At 34.2% G+C, this 13,335-nt stretch overlaps 1 long non-coding RNA gene across 1 annotated transcript; it reads right to left on the bottom strand.

The window, feature by feature from the left end:
- Window positions 1-431: 431 nt before the first annotated feature.
- LOC125870544 (uncharacterized) lies at window positions 432-10,065 on the bottom strand. The gene is made up of 5 exons (XR_007446907.1): window positions 9,919-10,065; window positions 8,938-9,080; window positions 3,890-3,992; window positions 3,255-3,648; window positions 432-476 (listed from the first exon to the last, which is right to left on the bottom strand). It is a non-coding gene; the product is annotated as an uncharacterized LOC125870544 (long non-coding RNA).
- Window positions 10,066-13,335: the final 3,270 nt, after the last annotated feature.

Below are 13,335 nucleotides of genomic sequence, written 5' to 3'. Positions count from 1 at the left end.
CACGATAAATTTGTCAATGTAAATGATCTTAGCAAACAAGGTAAAGTGCACAAACTTGGCAGTAGTACTGGCTCTGTCAATCAGAAATCAAAAGACTCTCATTCCCACCTAAAGCAACACGTTACTCTAAAGAAACTGCAGATTATATTGAAGTTTTCATCTGACTGGTGTTTGCTGTAAAAGGCAAAAAGTCAGAAGAGTACTTACTGAGTGTTTGGCTAATTTTGTGTAAGCTCTTGCATCAGAATTCATCCCAACGTGTGACTTAAATTCACCACCAGTGTCACTAGCAACTTTAACTACATCTCAAAAAAAAAAAAAAAAAAATTAAGAATCAGAATCTTGTACTCACAATATTTGGGTAAATATGTGGACCTGGTATTGCGATTCCAGAATTGGCGTCATGCTCAAAGTTTGATCACCACTTGGCACATTGCACTAGTGAATGCACATCCAAGAGTGATGTGATGACTTCCCTATCAATGAAAACAAAGAATTCAGAGAGACAAAACAAAGAGAAATATTACAAATGGTGCCAAGAATATTACATCAACTTGTAAACTCACAATCGAGTCAGGATGTACTATTCTTTTTTACTTGATCAGGTAGTGCTAGTACCATAAGGTAAAACCCGTATGTAGTTTTTTAAATTTTATAGCCTAGTCAAAATAGCTCACAAGGAAAGAATAATATCAAAGATTAAAAGCGACATGGAGAAGTGAAATCTCTCAATCAAAGTTATTATATGGTTTTTACTTAAGTTTTAATGAGTAAATAATCAAACAGATACAGCTTAACTCCTAACTCAAAACACAACGAAATGAGATCAAACAATATAGGACAACAAGAAAATCCAACCTCTTTTGGCTTTCTTCCTCTCTTTTTTTTTTTATAATTTCCAGTATATTCCAACATCAAATCCAAAGAAACCCGACAATGTTCAGAGCAGCACATTTGAGAGAGTTGCAAAAGAGCTCAAGCGTTTATTAGGGGAAATTAGAAATAACAATAGGAAAGTATATCAAATACTATAGGACACTTATTTTGAGTTGAGGATCTACTAAAAACAACTTCTCTACCCCACAAAGGTCTTTAAGGTCCGCATACATCATACTCTCCCCAAACCCCACTTGTGGAATTACACTACATATGTCATTGTTGTTGAATCACATACTATAGCAGTGCATTTAATTGCACTCTAAGGACCACAGTTGTAGTTCAATTGTACTGCTTCACATGCAGTCACATGGCATGAAAAATGTTGTGTTTATAATGTACAGCCTTCTGGGCTCATAAAATGTAAATATGCTGCCAACCAAAAGACATTTTAGAACACCGATCACCACGTATGAACAGAAAATTTGTAATTCTGGGCAACTCTAAATGAGTTAGAACCACAATAAAACCTCAACTTTGCAACCGAAACATATTTGTCAGTGCTCCAAGCATTCTGTTTCTCCTGCCCCTAACGTTGATATTTAATGTAAAGCAATTGGAAAACTATTCATAAAAAACTAAGGGTACTCTTAATAAGCAAATGTATTGTAAAAATGCATAAACAGGATAATTGTGTGAAGAACAGTTCAAACAGGGAAAGTTGACAGGCATAGACAAAAACATTGTCCGCTCTAATTGTGACCAAACATTCTGCTGAGTCGCGGTCTCCACAACAGAGGAAAAATAAATTCCCGCAGCATAGAAATGTAACTTCAATCTCTGCACATAACTGTGGTCTGTTGTTTCTGAAAAGGATAGCTCAGATCTTCTATGCCTTAGAGAACATGACCCTGTATTAAGAACATCTGAAGAATATTTTTAAGTACACTATTGAATAATACTTTGAACGGGAATAAAGAGGTGCAAAGAGAAGAGGTGAATATTAAAGAATGCAGTTGTCCTAGGATCCACGAGACAAGCAAAGGACAGGCCAGATAACCATGATAGTACCATCCCTCTCTAAATTAATGGAAAGAACTGATGTATACCTCAGAAGAGAAAAATAGTTAAGAGGACGGCTTTGATGATTTAGTCATATAAGATTATACAGGCATCTGCAATTGAAAAGATGGAGTGATAGGCGGACACTTACCCTTTAGAGGAGACAAAGGCATATGAACTTAATTTTTTTGAAAAATAAAACAAAAAAGGTAATGGATGCACAGCAAGAACAAAGTTCAACTCTAACTGGGAAGCTAACAAATCATATTACGGTTTCTATCTCTCAGCCTCGCTGATATATCACAAAACCCAAAGCAGAAACACGGTAAGTTATAGTATTTGATATTTGACACCATTCATTTTTTCTGTGGAAAACGAGGTAGTTAACAGAAAGGGGCATATAGGAACAGAGGTTGCTCCTTGGGCTAGCTTGTTGAACAACAACAGCCGTTACTTTCAGTATTTCTTGTATGCAGCAATTATCTGGCCCATATGCTCACAGTTACAGGTCGAGACTAAAAGTAAAATCGCTATCTATGTTGGTTGCAAAAAATGAAGAGATCAGAGAATTGTATAGCTCAGTGACAATACACCAATGTGAAATGCCGTCCCAAGCAGCACTTGTATTCTCAAGAGCGAGCAAAATAGAAGTTAAAGATTCGCATTAAGTGCAACTTAATCCTTAGGGAGGCTTAGTCTATTATTAGAAAAAATTCTCATCAGAAGCATATGCCAGAAAAGAGCACTATCAGAGCAGTAGAAAACCATTAATACCACTAGAAATACTGCTTAGATGGAAGAACTGCATGTTTCTTACATAATATGACTTGAATGACATTAATACTTGGAACAAAGGAAAAAAATATTTGAAAAGCGTTACCAAAAGTTTGACACTCTCTTTCCCTGAAACAGATTATGATCTACTGTAGAGATTACATATCAGTAAAAAAAGTATAGATCAGAGAAGAACAAAACGCTTGAGGAGATGTTCATTCTAGAACATGTCAATAACATATAACATAGGTGATACAGCTGAGCTCATTAGATTTCAACAAGAAGAGTGAATAAAGAGCACTTCCAGTACATATAAATCCACTGCTTTATCATCTGGAAGTGTTAAGTAATGCTTAGTCAAAAGTCAATCAGTACCCGCAGAAAAAAAAAACTTGGATAGTACCTAATTTTACAAAAGGTGAATGCAGAACATCAGCCTATTCAAAGAGAAGAAAAATGCAAAACAGGAAACAAAGTTGAAAAAAAGACAATTATGAGAATTGAGACACTTATTAAGGATACAGAAACAGAATAATGCTCACTAGCTGATTGGCAGCAAACCTCATCAACATGTTGGATGCCACCAAATCCCATGGACAATGCCACCATTATGTAGTTTTCCAATAGCATCGCCAATCAGTTCATCTGCGATCATTTCTTCAATAATCTCAAGTAAACCAAACCAAGGAATATATTTTCATGAGGGACCTTCAACATACTCAAAAGTGAGATGCATAGCAGCGTCAATAGCATATTGCTTTGAGTATGCACCTGGTCTCCTACTCCGTTATTCAAAATTGTTAGCAGCACAACTTTGAGGTATGAAGAGACTAAAGAATACAACTGCTATCATTTACACCAACCCACTTAAGTCTTCACGAGTAAGCTTTGATTCCACAGTTAGATGCCTGTATTTCTTTGTAAACAATGGACGTCCTACCACAAAGTTGACATGAAAACTCTCAACATTAGATAAATCCCAATGTGAAATAACATCAGCGGAGAGACTAGCATATTATGGTTTGTGATCTTTACAGAGTAAATACATGAAGGAAAATAAACTTGCCGCACAGAGATAGGAGAGAGATAATATAAACACATTTGCAGGAAAGTTCTTTATCAAATGAAAAAACATTTGCAGGGAAGTTAAATGGCACATGAACCTTGGATAACTTACAGCCTCAGCTCCGTGCTTGACTACAACAAAGGATCCATCATTTCTGTCTGCCTTGATTTCCATCATATGAGATCTCCAGATAACTACTGCAACAAATATATACCTGGCAAGGTATCACTCGTGGGTAACCAAATTAGTTTTGATAAAGTAATGTTTCTTCCATAAAGAAGCAGCACACCAAAAAAAATAAAAAACTTACATAAAAACATGATTCTTTGTAAGAGAAACCCCATCTTCTATACAAGCAAGGACCTTATGGGTGCACGAAAAAGTAACTACAGACAAGAGGCTACTCCTCAAATGTACAAAATCATTGTCAACTCTTTCAAATTGTTCTCTTCTTTCTCTATTTTATATACTCACATGAAGGCTAAAAGGGGAAACATCCCATTCCTGGCGTCGTTTCCTTCTTCTAAAGTTCCAACTGTATATAATCTCTTCCTCTTCCCCTAGCAGCTAATATCATCGACCACAGTAATTCAAACCAACAGTACCGAAGGAGGTGACTTGTATATTCTCTCAAACATTTGCACATAAAGCACCAACCTACATGAGTGAATAAGTGATCCTCCTCTCCCTCAGTTCTCAACTCTCACTATCACTTCCTTACTGCCAACCAAACAAATAAGCACACATTCGAAGGAACACCTGCGGACCCAAACCTATAAGTTCAAGAAACCCGACTCTTCCCTTACTACTAGTTTCTAGCAGTATGATTTAACTGAGAAAAAACTAACTCTTCTCGTACTCCATCTTCACGAGTTCGGTAGTATGCGATAAGTTTTTGTAAAGTAGTTCCACCAAGTTTGGAAATCATACATCTCCTGTACATGTAGACTCCTCTTAAACCTCAAGTCACAATGACCTCACCATCTTGTATAATCAGGATCTATCGTACTGNTCTCTCAAACATTTGCACATAAAGCACCAACCTACATAAGTGAATAAGTGATCCTCCTCTCCCTCAGCTCTCAACTCTCACTATCACTTCCTTACTGCCAACCAAACAAATAAGCACACATTCAAAGGAACACCTGCGGACCCAGACCTATAAGTTCAAGAAACACGACTCTTCCCTTACTACTAGTTTCTAGCAGTATGATTTAACTGAGAACAAACTAACTCTTCTCGTACTCCATCTTCACGAGTTCGGTAGTATGCGATAAGTTTTTGTAAAGTAGTTCCACCAAGTTTGGAAATCATACATCTCCTGTACATGTAGACTCCTCTTAAACCTCAAGTCACAATGACCTCACCATCTTGTATAATCAGGATCTATCGTACTGTCATCTCTACTAGCTCAAAACACTACATATGCTATAGCATGCAAGTCACTGTGCATTCTCCTAGTACCACTTGTGAACCTAAAATCAAACATTCGTCCTACTCTGAATAAATGTAGTCATTGAAATCTTCTCATGCCTTCATGATCATCCTCCATAATTCGTACTCCGATGAAAGTGTGATATTTCCAATAATTCATCTTTCATTCACACTTTCACAGTGCCACACTTTTCCACTATCAGCTTTCTCCAAAAAGTCTGTTCCTTCTCCAAATCTCCATAATAGTTTCCCAAGCATGACTATGTCGAACAGTCTAAAGTCTTCCACCAAAATCCTTCAGTAAAACTTCATTCTTCTCTGCTTCCTAGAGTTTAAATCCGAGTTGTAATAAAAAACACACAATGTAGTTACCTCCTCTATATCTATCTTCCTCACATCACATAATAATAGGATGTCTTGCATTCCAAATTGTAGGAATCGAATCATACTTAATCCACCTTTTCCCCCACACACTTCTTACGATTGTGTTAGTTATAAAACTCAATTAGTTTTCTAAAAACACTATATCCACCTTTTATTTGGTCAATTCACTATCTCACATCCTAAGAAAAGATCTTAACATCTATAAACGATATATGATATATCTATCCCTTATCTCTCACCTTCTTCAACACTTCTCTTTCCCTCATGCCGAGCCTTCTACCATACACCACAATATTACCTCTTGCTCCAATCTCTTTTTTTTTTTTTTTTTGGAAACGGGTAACTTGTATTCCACAGCATTAAGGGCTATGCTGGCCACCTCCAAAAAGTATTAACAGAGAAGAGAGGAAAAAAGATGAAAAACCTAAGGATGTAATTACCTAATTGGATTTCCTCTTCTATATTTTGTCTTTTACACCAAAAACCTAAGGATGTAATTACTTTCCATTTAATCTTTTGTATTGAGCATTCTTTTCCTTAAAAAATCCTCTGATTCCTTTCCTTCCAAATATTCCACCAGATACAAGCAGGTACTGTCGTCCACCCACTTCTTTTGACTCTTGCTGCCCTCCCCCCTTCTGATCCAACAACTCAATAAATCTGCCGTGTGTTCTACCATACACCAATTTAGGCTAGCTAAATTGAAGAATAAAGCCCATACTTGTATTGTTACATTACCATGCAAAAATAAGTGCTTGTTGGTTCCAGTGCCTCTTTGCATAGTAAGCACCTAGAGGCTATGTTGATGCCCCAGCTCCAGTCTCTTTTCTCACCCCACCCATCTCGTTCTTTCATCACAACTAACCCTTTTAAACTTGTTCTATGTCAGCTAACAATTCGATGACTTATCTTCCTTTCCATCTCTCCCAAACTTGAAAGTATTTTTTATTTTTTTTTCAATCTCCTCCATCCTTTGGTGATTGCCACACACACAAAACATTTTTTGGTGCCAAGGTTTAAACAATCTTTTACCTAGTTTTTTTGTTTCTTATTCATATATATAGTTTCTTGCTTTTGTTATCTATCTGTTGTTTATCATGTTTAGGTGATTGCACTATTTGGTTGATGTTACTGTTCCTTGTATGTATGTTCTACACTACTTTTCTATTAGTTGTCATGTTTTCTTCACCATCGTTTTTCCTTTTCATTACTTCTTTGTTTTGCTGCAGTTGAGCCGAGAGTCTTTTGGAAAGAGCCTCTCTACCTCTACGAGATAGGGGTAAGGTTCACGTACACTCTATCCATCCCGGATCCCATTTTGTTCCCACACTAGGTATGTTGTTGTTTAGTTTGGTGCACCACCTTGGTCCCCTTCGTGAACATTTCATCTAGTTCCTAAGCCTTTTGGGACGATACCAGAAGTACCGGAGGGATGCAAATCCTTTATTGATATTGGAAAGATGACTAGTGTAATTGGCTCTTCCTTTCTAGCCTTATCTAAGAATTTTGACCACCCACCCACCCTATCTCCTTTAGATGGGAAATTGCCAAAGTTGTTTTTCCTGCCATCTGCTTCATTGGATATATGATGGAAGAAAGCAAGAGCCCTTTACCGTCCCACTCCAATTATGAGTCTAGACTTAAGTTCAAGCCTATTGGTGTTTTAAATCATCGCCTTCTAACTCATTTTCGGTTTTGAAAATGGAGTTTCCGACATCTTGATCACCTACTCAATGACATTGGTTCGATCCGATAGTTATTTACTGGAACATATAATTCAGTAAACTGAATCCAATTTGTTCTCCTACCAAGTTCATTTAAGAGCATCCACCACCTTATTTGTTTGCTTCTTTCCATCATGTTGAATTGCCGGTTGAGCAACCCCTCCTCCTTAGTTATTTCAGACTGCATCACTATTTTTCTGCCCGATCTTTTTTGTTAAGTATCGCACATATGTTGAAGGACAAGTGGTGTACTTATGAGGTCTTAGATAATTCTTGCCTCATGACCAAGCTTCAGGGATTGAATTAGGCCCAAACATAGGACCCATTATGTTATATTGTCAACACTTCTGATGTTCTTCATATCAGTGTGTATAGGTGTGTTAAGTATCTCACATGAGTAATGTTTTCTCTTTATAAGGTATTCAAAATCTTCACCTTCTAAGCTATTTTTGGAGCTGAATTAGGTGCAAGAACCATTTTCTGAAACATTTCCCACTTCATAATAGGCTTTTCCTGTCCCTCTTTTGCCCTTTCTCTTCCCTCCTCCTCATTTCTCCAATCATGTCCTCGTTTCCCAAGTTTCAGGGATAACTTTTGGTGTTAATCTCACCCTGAAACTCATGTCACCCCTCTCTGGTGCTATAGACACTGGCACCCTATTTCTCTTCTTTCACAGACAACCTAACTCTAAACCTGGAAAGTTAAAATCCAATTTAACAAAAAAGTTTCAAGGATAAATTTCAGAGTGTTCCCCGAAACTCATGTCGCCCCTCTCCACTGTTATAGACACTGGCACCCCTTTTCCTCTTCTTTTAGGGACAGCCTAACTCTAGCAAAACTCGGTTAGTTACAATCCACATCAATGAAAATTTACACACTTCCCCTCCTTTTTGAGCAATTCATTACATCATAGATGAGTCAGTACACTGGTGATGTTACCACCACTGCCCCCTCGCTACTTCATTTTTTTTTAGAACATGTTCTCTCAGACCACCTTCCAACCGTCACCTGGTACATGCAATGCTTTCACATCCCTTCACATTAAAGGGGCTACTGACTGGATGATCCCACACTCGTACAAACCTCCCAATCAAATATGTCTTAACTCTTAAGGAACTCCTTCCTCCTCAATATGTGGTCCCCAGATAACCTGAATCCGGGAATAGCACAGTCTCCACTTTCCACATTTCCTAATCATGATCCAAGCTGGCCCGGCCAAAACTTCCTTGAAGGGGTGATTGTTAATGTTCTTTGGTTCTAGAAAGGAGTCTCCCTCTAAAAGCCATTCTCATACAATAAGTAGGTCACTTAAGGAGCTGTTCTATCTTCACTAAACCAAAGTGGTTATTAAGAAAACTATTGAGAAAAGGAAACGAACCAGTCTTGTCAAAGACGGAAATCACTCCAGGTCTATAGGGGCTTTAAGCGCAAAGCGCAATTGAGGTGTGGATTTTAGTTAAAGGCGCAACGAAGAAAAAATAAAGAAGTATATGTAATGCAAGAAAAAAGTAACAACTTTATTCATAATCATATCCTTAATCAGTTTTTTCTTATCAACATCATTATAGTTTAGTCCCACTTTTACAAGATAGAACTTGTGGGCAATGAGTCACACACCTTCGTGCCTTGCATACACTGAAACGCAGCCAAAGTGAAGCGAAGCACCTAGCCTGAGCTTCAAAACTTAAGTGTGTCATAAATGAGCCTTTGACAACACTGAAATGAACACGATTAAAAATGTTTCATTTGACAATCACCTCCTGCAACATCAATACATAAGAGAGCAGTGAGAGTTCAATAAAATATTAAGCATTGTACCCACATTTCAACAAAGAAAATCTACTAATCACTGAAAATACTGAACTTTGTTTAAATGTGTTTTCGGCATAGCTTAATAACTGCAGAAGAAAATCCACGAACAAGTATTCTTAAGCCCATTCGTTCTCTTAGAAGAATGCAATTTTTCTATTCTCATTCTCTTTTTGTTTTCTCAATGATCGAGGAATCCCCGAGGGACCATGGCGCTGAGTTTCGAACTCATGGATAATGGATTCGCCCTGCTACCCTTATCCACTTAAATACCAAACTTCTGTCTACAGTAGGGTCCAAACTCATGACGCACACCTAACTCACACTTCTTATTCTAATTTATTCATTTTAGAGAACCTCTTGTTTCAATTAAAAGACAAGTTATAGTTTAAAATGAGATGGGCTTGATTAATGTGAATCTAATTCATATAACAAGGACTCCAACTAGTTATAATTGAGGATAGTCACTGTTTATCACTAGAACCTCCTAACCAAGAGGACTGAAATATCACCATCCTTCAACAATAAATAAGTACTGTTTATTGTATAAAGGCCAACTTTTTGAGGTTGGGCTGAGTCAATCAAAATCACCAATTTTCACTGTATTGATAGATGCATGATTTTGGGTCAGAAATCATGAAAGAGGGGAACTCCAACCAACTAAAATGTAAAGCAAGATTGATTACAAATGTCAAATCCCTATAAAGATCAAGATTGAAAAGAACAAAAAATAAACAGAAACCTAGAAACGTTAATGCAATTTGTGAGTTGTAAGGGAATCAAAAATACCTTACGGGCACCACAACAAATCGTTACAGCAGCAATTAGTGAAGAAAAAGAGCCACAAACTCAACTTTTATTTGTTTCAGAACAAGAAGAAAAAAATATATGGAGCCAAGAAACTCGCATCAACTACATCTGAACAATTAAAATGAATCTGCATTTGTCATCAAATGCTCAAGAAAATTTCAGGAACAACAAAGATAATAACCATATTAGTACTTGATAGTTAAATTTTTGGTAATGGTGTTATATAGCTATAGTTTTATTTGCTTCCAAGGGCATCTGATTTGTATAGTTCCCGAAATACTTAAATTTGTATACAATTTTTAAAAAAAATAAATTAACTAAAAAGAAGCTAATTTCTGCTACTAAAAAAAGGTAAATAATCTCATAACTCACACATATTATATTTTAATAGGATTTGTTTCATACAATGACTTCTTTAACAACAAGAACATCATTTTAATTTGGTTTATCAAATCGAATAAGCTTGAGCAATACAAACATTAGAGACCAATTTGATTTTCGAGTAAATAACAACAGCTAAATGTATTTAATGCTGGAAATTATTTTGATTTGACTTTTTTCTGAACGAAATTGATGTTTTTATCTGGTGTTTTCAAACTCATATTTGGTTTTGAGCATCCAGAAATTGATTTAATTGTATATTACGATAATATTCTGTAATTATAATTCGAATTGTATATTTTTGGAGTTTTTTATTACATATTTAGTTTTTTGACATTCATAAAGTGTTTGGATTGTAAATTATGATAGTAATCAATGATTTCGTTTTGATTTGTATATTTTTTCTTTTCAATTTGTATATATGAACCAGCAAGGAAATTGTATTATGATTGTTAAATCATTTATACATTACGTGAAATTATATGAATTAATCAGTTCTGTATAAATTTATTTGAACACTTGAACAATTCCTACATGAAATGTTTTAGTTTTTTTTCTATATATATATATATATAAAAAAAAACAATTATTGAATGGAGGCAACAATCAATAAAATGCAAGATAAATTCATTTTTCAAGTATACTCTATAGGCTTTTAAATCAAACATTAAAGGATTCAAAAATTACAAATCGATCATCTCAACAATTCTCATATCTAAAATAAAACTATTACTTAAAAAAAAAAACTCATGCAAACAATAATAATTTGTAGATACTACTTAATTAAATTTAAACCAGCCAAATCAAGCCTAGATTGATTCCACTAGGAATCATCTGTCAAACAAAAATTTAAGAGATATTCGATGTGGAATCCTCTTTGCTAGCCCTTGCTTTCAATATTTCTTTCATTTGTTTGAAATTTTCTCTCACCACGTACAACAAATCGTTGACATCTTTAGGGTCCATGTTAACAGAAAAATCTTCCCTTTTCATTTCATACACCTTAATTGTCAACTCCTTGAACTTGTTCTCTTCTCTTAGCTTTTGAAGTTCCTTCATCTTCTTAATTATTAATTGCTTGGTGACTTCTTCTTGTGTCACCATGTTTTTGGGTTGCTCCTGCACAAATAACTTTCTAAATTTTTCAAAGGTTTTGATAGCAGCAACATGATTTGGATATATCAGAGGTTTTTTGTGGTAATCACTATAGAAGACGCCAGCAATCTCAACACCATGAGAGGCGTTGAGTTCTCAAGCCATTTTGAAAAACTCGTTTCGTGCTTTTTGGTATGCAATTTTTCTTTCAGTGCTCATTTCCTTTGTCATGGAAAAAAAGAAGTAGGAGAATATATTTTAGTAAATATCAAGGCTGATCAAATGGCTTTGTTGAAGTTGTTATTGTGTGTTTCTTTGCCTAGGATTGACTTCTATTTATAGGGGAAATTTAGATTTTAATTATTTTTTTAATAAGTTGAAATAGAAAATGTGTAATTGTCATACATAAATTATTTTGGGATAAAATTAAATTATGATAGATTTGATGCCAAGTTAAGTCTAAAGAGACGTGGAAACAAGGGAGATATTTTACACAACACGGGTGAAGTGTAAATCTTGAAGTACGGGTCGGTTCATATGTCCCATAAACTTATGGGACTTAAATTTCATGTATCTTTAAATTTATAATTTTATTTTTGAGAAAATAAGCAAGAGTTGTAACAACAAAAAATGATAATAGACAAGATGATTGTTAAAATGATTTCATTATTGATTTTAGCATTAGCTAGTCCTTCTCGGCTCAACAAATATTTGCAATTTTTTTTTACATATTTTAAAGGCAAAAAATAAAAACCGTAAGAGCAATAAAACTAAAAAGGTGTCATAAATAGTGACGAATTTAGAATTTTAAATAAAAAGGTTCATTATTTTAAAAAAATGAATTGTAAAAAAAATTGTATTCTTAAAAAAAAATTGTAATTTGAAATGAGCGCATAATACAATTCACTTCTTTAAAATAATATAAACTATAAAATTAAAATTAACAATATATTAAATAAAAGAGAATACATTTACGTTATTTTTAATTTTTTTCTCTCAAAAAATAATAATTAATATGCTAGTGCAAATGGCTTTTAAAGGAAGAAAAGGTATAAAAAGAATAAGAAAATTTGAGAAATAGCAAACATAATAAATATAATAAGGCTCTAAAGTTATAATTTCGATAATTGTGCTCTATAACTATAATTTTGCTTGCTATGGAGGCTACTGTTTGTATATTTCACTTGTAAATATACAAACAGGGTAAATATATTACAAATGGAGATTGTTGTTTGTATATTTCGCTTGTGAATATATACAAATAGGGTAAGTATATACAAATTTTGTAGGAAAAATTACTTGAATAAATACTTTTTTATATATAATTACTGATTTTAGCGATACTTTTTATTTATTACCATTCATAACAATATATAGCAATACTATGATAAATTTGCAATATGTATTAAAAGTGAATTATGTATGCATTATATATGTATTATAAATGTTTCAAAATATATTATGCTTGTTTGGTAAAAAAAAATTGACACATTGTATTATAAGTGTATTAAAATGTGTGATAAATGTATTATTCATCAATAAAACTTATATTATATGTGTTTTATAAATTATTCTCCGTAATTTGTATTAAAACTGTATTATACATGTATTAAAAGTGATCAAGTGAAAAAAAATATTATTTCTAGAAATGATAAATATTTTCTTAATATAGTATATTGATGTAAGTTTTCCAATTTTGTATTTATACATTTGAGAATTTTACAGAACTCCGTTTGTATATTTCGATTGTCAATATACAAACATAGTAATTTATTATGAATTTTTCATAAATCGTATACAAATAGCTAGGGTAAGCATATACAGATTCTGGATTTATACAATCAGAAATCGAATTATACAAATTCTTGATTTATATAATCATGCGAATTATACAAATTATAGATTTATACAATTAGAAAA

This window comes from Solanum stenotomum, chromosome 7, assembly GCF_019186545.1.
Source record: "Solanum stenotomum isolate F172 chromosome 7, ASM1918654v1, whole genome shotgun sequence".
NCBI lineage: Eukaryota > Viridiplantae > Streptophyta > Magnoliopsida > Solanales > Solanaceae > Solanum > Solanum stenotomum.
This window is presented reverse-complemented; position numbering and strand designations above follow the sequence as displayed.